The sequence below is a fragment of the Pan paniscus genome, chromosome 12 (assembly GCF_029289425.2).
Source record: "Pan paniscus chromosome 12, NHGRI_mPanPan1-v2.0_pri, whole genome shotgun sequence".
Taxonomy (NCBI): domain Eukaryota; kingdom Metazoa; phylum Chordata; class Mammalia; order Primates; family Hominidae; genus Pan; species Pan paniscus.
The window spans coordinates 32,719,512-32,729,755 of record NC_073261.2 but is presented as its reverse complement, the minus strand read 5'-3'; the positions used below and the strand labels follow the sequence as shown (position 1 = coordinate 32,729,755).

At 36.2% G+C, this 10,244-nt stretch overlaps 1 pseudogene; it reads left to right on the top strand.

The window, feature by feature from the left end:
- The first annotated feature begins 3,881 nt into the window (after positions 1 to 3,881).
- On the top strand, positions 3,882 to 9,998 carry LOC100978043 (tripartite motif-containing protein 51-like; annotated as a pseudogene).
- The last annotated feature ends 246 nt before the right edge of the window (positions 9,999 to 10,244 follow it).

Genomic DNA, 10,244 nt, shown 5'->3' with positions numbered 1-10,244 from the left:
TCTGGGTCCTGTCAGAGCATGAGGGACAAGGGGAGGGAGAGCATTAGGACAAATAGCAAATGCATGTGGGGCTAAAAACTTAGATGATGGGTTGATAGGTGCAGTAAACCACCATGGCACATGTATACCTATGTAAAAAACCTGCACGTTTTGCACATGTATCCCAGAAATTAAATTAAAATTTTTTCACAAGTGGAAAAAAAAAGCATCTCTTGACCAAGAGACAGGTCTTCTAGGGAGGAATTCAAATTTTCAATCTCTCATCCCATTGTGTACCTATAAGTGCCACTTCTTCTTGGGCTGAATTTTAACTCATTGTTGGAGAGTCACATTCAGAATGCCATTCTATCATAGGACTTACATGTGACATGAATGTGTTTACTCCATGTTCTATCCAAATAAAGTCTCCCACTTCTCTCAATTGTTGTGCATCTATATGCATGTTCAGTTAGAAATTCATGGAAACCTGTCCAGTAAGCTAAGCTGTTGTTGTCCTGCCTTCTGGTATTGAGTTTCTTGCCTCAAAATGGTTTGTGTCAAAGCCGGGGGCTACAAATTTGCCTATGTGAAGAGGTTAATGAAAATCACATCTGCTGCCTAATATGTGGGAAAGTAGGGCATTCTATTATTCTTACTCTCCCAAATCCCTTAGTTCCCTTTCAATTAAAATTAAAGTTTTCTAGTGCTGTAAAAACATATCTTTAAAAAAAAAACAATTCTTGCTGAAAGGTTAATGGTTAAAAGGATGAGCTGGGTTCAATAACTGAAAACATTCTTTGACACCTAACTTTTTCCAGGCTATTAACTGTTCCCATGTCAGCTTCTTTGATTATTACTTTTTTCTTCATTTTAATATTTAGTTTGCAAATGGTTTTTAAATTGCATTGCAACAAAAAAAGGCAAAATAGCAGAAAAATAATAAAGAATATTTTTGTAAAACTAATTTATTTTTCAACTCTACCAAAATTGCCTAATTAAAATGAAAAATAGGCATTAAATTTGTGGTTGGAAGACATGAACAAGAAATGTGTTCCAATTTGTGACGATTTTTTTTCAGAAAGTGTTGAACCTACATGAAGATTTCAGCAAAGAATTAACTAAAATAATAACACTAAGCCATTTACTGCAAGTAAGTACAGTTACAAAGATTCAGAAATGCAGGAGATCAATATTAGCCTAAAGCTACATGCCAATGCCTACATCATTCAGCTCATTTCATCTCATCATGTAGGTAATGTATCATCTCACATCATCATCAGCTGGATGTTTCATAGTCCCTTAAATTCAACATGTTCTGTTTTAGCTCATCATTTATTGTATATCTCAAATCCTGAGGCACACGGTCAACTCCTGGGACCCAATAAGACATTCTAAATTATTATTTGGGGTCATTTGGTTAATTAGTGAATTATCTTAGAGTGATAAAAAACAAAAAAGGAAATATTACTTCCTGTTTGCCTTCTCTGAGAATACCCTGTAGCTGTATTAAAGGAGCATTTATGGCTCACCCCGTATTCCCAGCATTTTGGGAGGCTGAAGTCAGATGATAATTTGAAGCCAGGAGTTAGAGACTAGACTAGGCAATATAGCCATATCCTGTCTTTAAGAAAAAAGTAAATAAAAAAATTAACTAGGTGCGATGGCATAAGCCTCTAATCATTACTTTGAAAGCTGAAGTGGGAGGATTACTTGAGCCCTGGAATTCAAAGCTGCAGTGAGCTAAGATTGTGCCACTGCACTCCAGAGGGAGAACTTTTCTCTAGAATTAATAAATAAATAAATACGTGTGCACTTAGAGGAATGCCTGTGCCTTGGAAGAAACTCAAGAAACAGTATTAATTGAATCTTAGTTAATTTCTAGCATACGTTTACCTTGAAAAGATTGATGATAGATATGCTTCATTCAGGCAGTGGTTTTTACAATCAAAGTGTGATGCTAATTTAATCAGTGATGAAAAGGTGTGTACTAAATATTGCATAAACCTAATCATCTCTGTTTCCACCTTTCTTAATACCTTAAATATCCCTGAAGAGGTGAGTATGGTCTTCAAAGATTCATATAAAAGGATGTAGAAGAGACAAGCTCATTTTTCTCCAGAGGAGAAAAACAGCACTTAGAGTTACCTGCATTCAGGTGACCTCTGAAAGTCAACTCTGCAGTGGATGAGCTCCTGATCTTGAGGAGTACTTAACAGAATTTTTTTTGGAAGAATAACTGCAGGAAACATTCATAGAATCCTGGGATGAGTGCAACTTATATGGAGAAAATTATTTCTCCCTTCCGTTACCAAATAATAAATTACAGTGATAAAAATATCTGTCTTAAACCTACTTAATTATATTATTTGTAACTCATATTATTACTATTCATTTTATGACACGAGGTTATTAATTGTTGTTATTTTGTGTATTCCATAAGTGTTCAATATATTTTTGAAAAATTTTAAATATCTAATGTTTGCTGCAATAGATTTGTATGCATCGTGAATATATGGAATTCACATTAAAACATGTGTGTGCACTGCATGTACTAATGTTGGTACACTGAATTAAGTAAAAAGAGACAATTACTGAATACTGTAAATGTTGTGCTTTCATAACGTTAAGCTTTTAGACATGATTTTAAATTACTAAGGCAATGATGAGATAAAATGGTGATACTAAAGGAAATGAGAAGGCTCTCCAAAATACCCTAGCTTAGAAATCAAAACACAATTGTTGAACAGATAAATGTATAAGGCATGATTTGATACATGATACTAGTTGTCATTTTAATTGAAGCTTATGTCAGAAGAAACTATGAAAAATTTCTGGAAACGGCTCAGATGACCTCTGAAAAATATTTGCAATTCTTAAATTTTCACTTTTGGCACTTAAATTCAGCAGTGTTTAGTAAAAGAGAGTAAGGTAAAGGACTTCAAACTGCCAAAGCAAAGATTACAGTTTATATTGGTCAGGGTTCTCCAGAGAGACAGAACAATAGGGGGTATACATATGTATATATATACACATATATATGTATATATGTGTATATATATGTATATATGTGTATATATATATATACACACACACACACACACAAAGAGAGAGAGAGAGAATACTTACCATTGTGTTATAATTGCCTACAGTATACCATACAGGACATGCTGTACAGGTTTGTAGCCTAGGAACAATATGCTATACTGTATACCATAGGTGTGTAGTAGGCTATACCATCTAGGTTTTTGTAAGTATAATCTACGATGTTCAAACAATAACAAAACTGCTGAATGCATTTCTCCAATCATCTATCTGTCCTCACTCTACACATGACTATACAGGAGAGGAAGTCTACTAGGGGAATTGGTTCCCTTGATTATGGAGTCTGAGAAGTTGAATATTGCCTGCCATTAAGCTAGTGTCCTGGAGATACCAATATCGTGGCTGAGTTAGAATCAGCTTCAGCAGAGAGAGAGAGAGAAGAAATTGCCTTCTCTCTGCCCTTTTTCTTCGGTCTGAGCTCCCAGCTGATTGGATGGTGTCCACCCACATTGAGGGCTGCTGTTCCCCGCTCAGCTCACCAACTCACATGTCTCTCTGGAAACACCTTCACAGACTCACCCAGAAATAATGTTTCACTAACTCTCCATGTTTTACTTAATCCAGTCAAGTTGACACCTAAAATTAACCATAATACCATAGTAATGTAATTATACATGTTTCAGTTTTTAAAAAATTGACTATATGTCAGTTCAGAGTTTGAGTAGCCAAAGGAAGAAGTTAATGTAATCCGTAAGAAAAATAAACCCAATATCTTTCATTATGTATTTTCTCTACTAGTGAACCTAAACTGGTTTAATTGCTGTTTTTTGTTTATCTGGTTAATTGGTTTTCTTGCAGGGTTGATTTTTATTTTAAAGAGATGGGCTTCTGGGTCCCTCTCTAAAAACACATCATAGTGCCCTCTGTCCATCTTCTCATATTTTTTTAGCCAATGTAGGTTTTGTACTTCTCTTCCATAGTCATTCAGTAGTTACTTGAAACAGAAATAGGGACAACCTTGATTTATTCTAGACAACTTAAGACTAAAACCTGAGTTTCATATCGACATCTAGGGAATAGGTTCTTGAACAGATTTGCTTTATGTTATGGGCCGGAACTACGAATAGAAGGGGTTGTGAGTCATCTAGTCAGTAATGTCTGCTATAAAGCCTGAAGGCTCTCCTTGTGTATGAATTTTTTTATTTTTGTTACAGAGGAAATAGTTTGTTCTGCTTTAATCGGCACTGTCGAGAAGAAAATATAGCTATCACATATCACCACATGTACACAGATTTTCACCAACCCAGACCCCAAAATGACATGTTGCTCTTCCTTCTTCAGAAACATGAATTCTGGAATCTCGCAAGTCTTCCAGAGGGGACTCAGCTGCCCCATCTGCATGAACTACTTCATAGACCCGGTCACCATAGACTGTGGGCACAGCTTTTGCAGGCCCTGTTTCTACCTCAACTGGCAAGACATCCCAGTTGTTACTCAGTGCTTTGAATGCATAAAGACAACACAGCAGAGAAACCTCAAAACTAACATTTGACTGAAGAAGATGGCTTCCCTTGCCAGAAAAGCCAGTCTCTGGCTATTCCTGAGCTCTGAAGAGCAAATGTGTGGCACTCACAGGGAGACAAAGAAGATGTTCTGTGAAGTGGACAAGAGTCTGCTCTGTTTGCTCTGCTCCAGCTCTCAGGAGCACCGGGATCACAGACACTGTCCCATTGAGTGGGCTGCTGAGGAACACTGGGTAACTGATGCCTCTGAAGATCTATTTCTCCAAAGGACACATGAAATTCCTGTGGGTCTATTTTCTTGGAGATTGGATGATGCCATCTCTGTGTCCCTTTAAACATCTCTGTTATGAGCTTCCTTGGCTTCAAACCTCTCAGATTTGACAAACATGAAGAGAAACAAAGGAAACACTATTTCCTATAGGCTGATTTGTGTCTCATTCTGGGCCCCTTCATATATCAGAGTGTGAATGATACTTTATTGTCTTCATTGGTGCTCCAATTCCTGACTCTTTTGCAGGAGAAGCTCCTAAAGAAAATGCAGTCTTTATGGGGAAAAGCTTGTGAAAATCACAAAAACCTGAACATGAAAACCACCAGAACCAGATGCTAGAAGGTTAGCCTTGTAATACTCTACCTTCTCTAGGAACTTGCACTGGGCAAATGGGTGACTCAAAATAGGAACTTGATCTCAACCCATAATGTATCTGGAATTCAATAAAAAAGGAAAAAACAGTTGAGAAAAAAATAGCCTATTTTTTATGTAAGATATTGTGATTCTTTGATAGGATTTCTAACCAAACCACAGATGTTACCCAAGCATGCTCATCTGTTTCCATACAAACCTATAGCAATACACCAACAAACACAAGAAACTGGGCCATTTCACACTGCTCCCCATGGGCTGCCTGAATAAATCCTGGGCACAAGAGTTATTTGGCAGTCATGGAAATTTTAGGTGAAACTTCTGAAGCTGAGTCAGCATGAATTTGAATCCTGGTGGGCAAGTATATTTGAAATGTGAATCAAATTTCAGACAGAAGGAGCAACAATGCAAATTTAGGGAAAGCATGAAATTAAGTATCTGAACTAATTAATATTGAATAAATCATAATGCATAATGGGAAAAGTGAGAAAGGTAGACTTGTCTTGATGAAGACATAAATATGCAAGAAATATGGCAACTAGTATTTAATATAAGGAGCACTCTAAGGACTTGAGAAGAATTCTAGAAATGTTTTCTCTTTGTAGATATTTCTCTTGAGGGTATGATATCTAATATTAATTCATTAATTCATTCTAATATGAATTCATTGAAAATATTTTATGAGTACCTAGTCTATGTCAAATATCAACTTAGAAAATTAAGTAGTAAAGAAGGAAGAAAACATACAAATCTTGCAATGGAAATGAGAGAAGCAAATGGCCATCATGCAGATATGTGAAATACACACATACACATATCACACAGATACACATATATATTCCTCATATATATCCATATATACATATATATGAAGAATATATATATGAGTATATATGAGAAATATATATATGAAAAGAATTCTAGGTATAGAAAACAGCATGTGCAGTAATATTGCATTTGCATTTATTTGGGATGTTGAGGAACCACAAAGCAGCCCATGCTGCAGATTAGGGTGAGGTTGGAAGAGAATAAATGAAACCATATTAGACTATGTTATGCTGGGTGAAATGCATTGAGCTGACAACGCTAGTATGAGGTCATTTCATCATTTCTCATATAATGGGTTTACATAACTTGTCCCAATCCTCCAAAATAGAAATAATGGTTTTCTATCTAGTCAATATAGCTCAATAGTTTAATTCTTAAGCAAAAACTGTGTTTTCTTTGTATAAATGTGGATTGGAAGAGAGAAATCCATTTTTATATAACTATCTTAGAAAACATTTTATCATTAATCAAGTAAACATAACTGAAACAACTATGTTGTTATTAACGCAGAAAAAAGGAGAGGAATAACATTTTGTGGAATCTGAGAACTGACAAGACTGAGGGCTAAACTATTGGATATTCAGGATGCTAAGAGGAATCAGTGAAATTCAAAAGAAGATGGATACAACATTTCTATTTTGACCAATTGTTACTGCAGGATTATGTGAGTTTAAGGATAGAAGTAATCAGAGCTGAATATCAGAAGATGCCTGCATTTCTCCATGAAGAAGAGCAACATCACTTGGAGAGGCTGCAAAAGCAGGGCAAGGACATTTTTCAGCAACTCAATGACAGCAAAGCCAGAATGGAACATGCGAGGGAGATTTTAAGAGGAATGTATTAGGAGCTGAAGAAAATGTGCCATAAAGCAGATGTGGAGCTACTCCAGGTACGGACTGACCATGGGGTATCGGGATGTTGAACATTCACATGCATGGGTGTTTTTCCTCTCTCCTGAAATCCATCTCCCCTTTTACTTCCATGATTTGTTTCCAAAAACACATTTCTATAACTAATGCTGCTTTGATGGGAGGGTATAGCCTCTCCTAGTGATTCTGCCAGACCTAAGGTCCCTCCTACTTTATCCACCAGCAACAAAACTTTGTGGGATGGTCAAGGTAACAGCCCCCCAAAATATTTACCATAAAAAGTCAATGGCATATTTAGGATTTTTGAAAGCGGATAAAATGAGAAGTTATTCGTTGGCGTTTAGATTAATTTGGATGCATGGCACGATGGAGAAGTTGGAAAATCTAGGATCACACTAGTATTATTTTGGGGTCCACTCATTTTGGCAACAGGGCTTAGGGAAGATGACTGAGTAGCATTTCTATGGTTACAGCAGAGCGTAGACTCTCTGGGCCTCCTCTCCCTTCACTTATAAAGAGAATGTCTTCAAAACTTAGACTTTATCAGAACATTAATTCATGACAATATGATAGACTGGGATTTTCACAAGAAAAGAAAGAGAAAATGCTTTCCAGGAGGGACAATGGTAGGGAAATAATATCTTCAGAAACTGCCTCCAAATCTCACACTGAACTTAGTGGAAGATGCATCTTGTGGAAAACACTAAGCCTTTATCTTTTTATAGGCTTTTGGAGACATATTACACAGGTGAGAGTGTACCAATATTTTAGTAGATGTTTGTTCAGTTTCCACAAATATCAAGCAGGAACTTTGATATTGAAGGCATAATTGATTCAGATATTGATACTACTTTATCCTGGTTGTACTTTATCCATCCCCCACCCCATGTAGTCATCTATTTTGTTACCATACTTAGTTATTTTATTAGGCAGTTCAATGAAAGTTCTGCAAAACCATAAAAACAAAAAATAAATAAATGAAAGAATAAAGAAAGTGAACATCTCTATTCCTAATTTCCTTTTTGTTGCTCAAAAGCCTGCATATTTGAAGGAGAAAATGTTACATTTTCTACATGGCTACAAAGCCAACCAGGGGAAGCCAGAGAGAAAAGTGTTTGAAAGTATCTTAGCAGTGAAAAGTGTTGATGATTTCTTGTTTATATTTAAATATATAATTCTGAAAAACAGATGAAACAAACTGTCAGAATGTTAGAACTGTGTAGGCCTCCAGAGAACCTGAGCTATAAAAGGCAGATCCCCCTGCCTGGATCAAGTTTCAACACCCTGGCCTTGAAAAGGAAGCAACGAATACAGCAGCCTTCAAATAACCCCACTTTCCCAGACAGTGATTTCAGGGAAGCCTGGTGAGTTCTGGAACCAGAATTTCATTTTTGAATATTCTCCTAGCCTTAAGACTAATGATCCTTACTAATTTGGAGCAATAAGAAGAAAGATCAGAATGAATTCTCACTCAGATAGACTTTTCCATCATGCCTGAAAACCAGGAACTGTGAATAATAATGAATTTGAAAAACAAAATGATAATTTTGGAATTAGCAAATGTGTGGGTTAAAGGGATTCTCATGAAATGTCTTTTGAATAAATGTAGTGATTTTTATGTGTGTGTGTGTGTTTTCTTTTTCTGTAGATGTAGTAACTGCATCTTTCTCCTTGCAGGGGTGAGTCCCTGCTGCTGCAAGTGCCCAAGCCTGTGAATCCAGAGCTCAGTGCAGGGCCCATCACTGGACTGCTGGACAGTCTCAATGGATTCAGAGGTGAGTGTCAGCCCATTGGCAGAATTTCTACAATGAATTACTTCTTGTTAGAATCATGAGCATAATATTTTACCCTTCATCAAATCCTTTTTTCATTTCAGAAGGAAGTGAACAATATGACAACGCAACCCTTTTATATCTGTGTTTCTATTTATACTCCAGTTTATAACTTGAAGGGTAAAACATAGTGAAAAACAATTATGTTCTGGGCTCACATGTATTGAGTTATATATTGGGTAAAAGGAATGACATAAGAAATAAAAAATTGAGTAAGTGTACTAATGGTGAGATGGAAGTTTAATAATCCAATGTAAAAGATTTTGCAGAAATCTGCCTTAAGTTATCACTTATAATTTGGACATATGGACTTTTATCCAGTTATCTAGAGTAGTGCTTGAGTAAGTGAAACTCTTCCCATTCTTGCCAAAGTTATATCACTAGTATTTAAGAACAAGAAATATTTTAATAATAATGACCTTGATAGCTAAAGGGCAGTCAGGGCATATAATATCTCACTTTCACATTGGAAATTGGATTAAAACAGGCTGGTCTTATATTTGACTCTCAATTTTTGAGTTTCCAAATTTTCAATGTCTGTTTTTAGGATTTTGTTTTTCCTGTAGAGAATATTAATCTTCCTTGTCCTTTATTAAATGTTATAATCAAAATTATCCTGTTCTTGTAACTTCAAATTCCTTGGTAAAGTAGATACTTGGTAGAACAATTTTTCCCTCAAGAATTTTAACTTTTATTATTTACATGTGTCCATACTTTTTTTAAAAAAATTTGCAGTTGATATTACTCTGCATCCTGAAAGAGCCAATAGTCATATATCTTCCTGTGTGGAGACTTAAGAAGCATGAATGTTGGATGTGACCCTCAAGATGGTCCCCGCATCATGGCAACATCTGAATGTTTTCCTGAGTAGAGCGCTCAGACTTTCACATCTGGCAAATATTATTGGGAGGTTCATGTGGGGGACCCTTGGAATTGGGCTTTTGGTGTCTGTAACAATTATTGGAAAGAGAAGAGACAGAATGACAAGATAGATGGAGAGGAGGGACTCTTTCTTCTTGGATGTGTTAAGGAGGACGTTCACTGCAGTCTCTTTACCACACCCCACATGTGGTGCTATATGTTCCAAGGCCTAGCAGCTGAGGAGGATTATTCCTGGATTGTGAAGGTAGAACCATGAGCATTGTTGATGTTGATCAAAGTTCCCTTATATACACCATCCATAATTGCTCCTTCTCACCTCTTCTCGGGCCTATCTTTCACTGTAGTCACCTCTGACCAGAGACAAATTGGTAATGTGTCCACATGCTGTGTAAACCCCTTTATCCCAGGAAGCCCTCTTTTTTGTGCCTCATCAAAGAGGACAAATAAGTTATATTTAATGTGTTTAGTTGCTTTCTAATGTCATCACAACTCATTAATACAGTTTCTATTAAATATGGTGAAAAAACTAAAACCATGTGTATTGGTTCTTTGTTTAATCATTTTTGGAAAATCATTACCCATGATGCATGGCATAGAATATATTCTCTGGTTTTTCATTATTTCTGAATGTCACAAAGTGAAATCA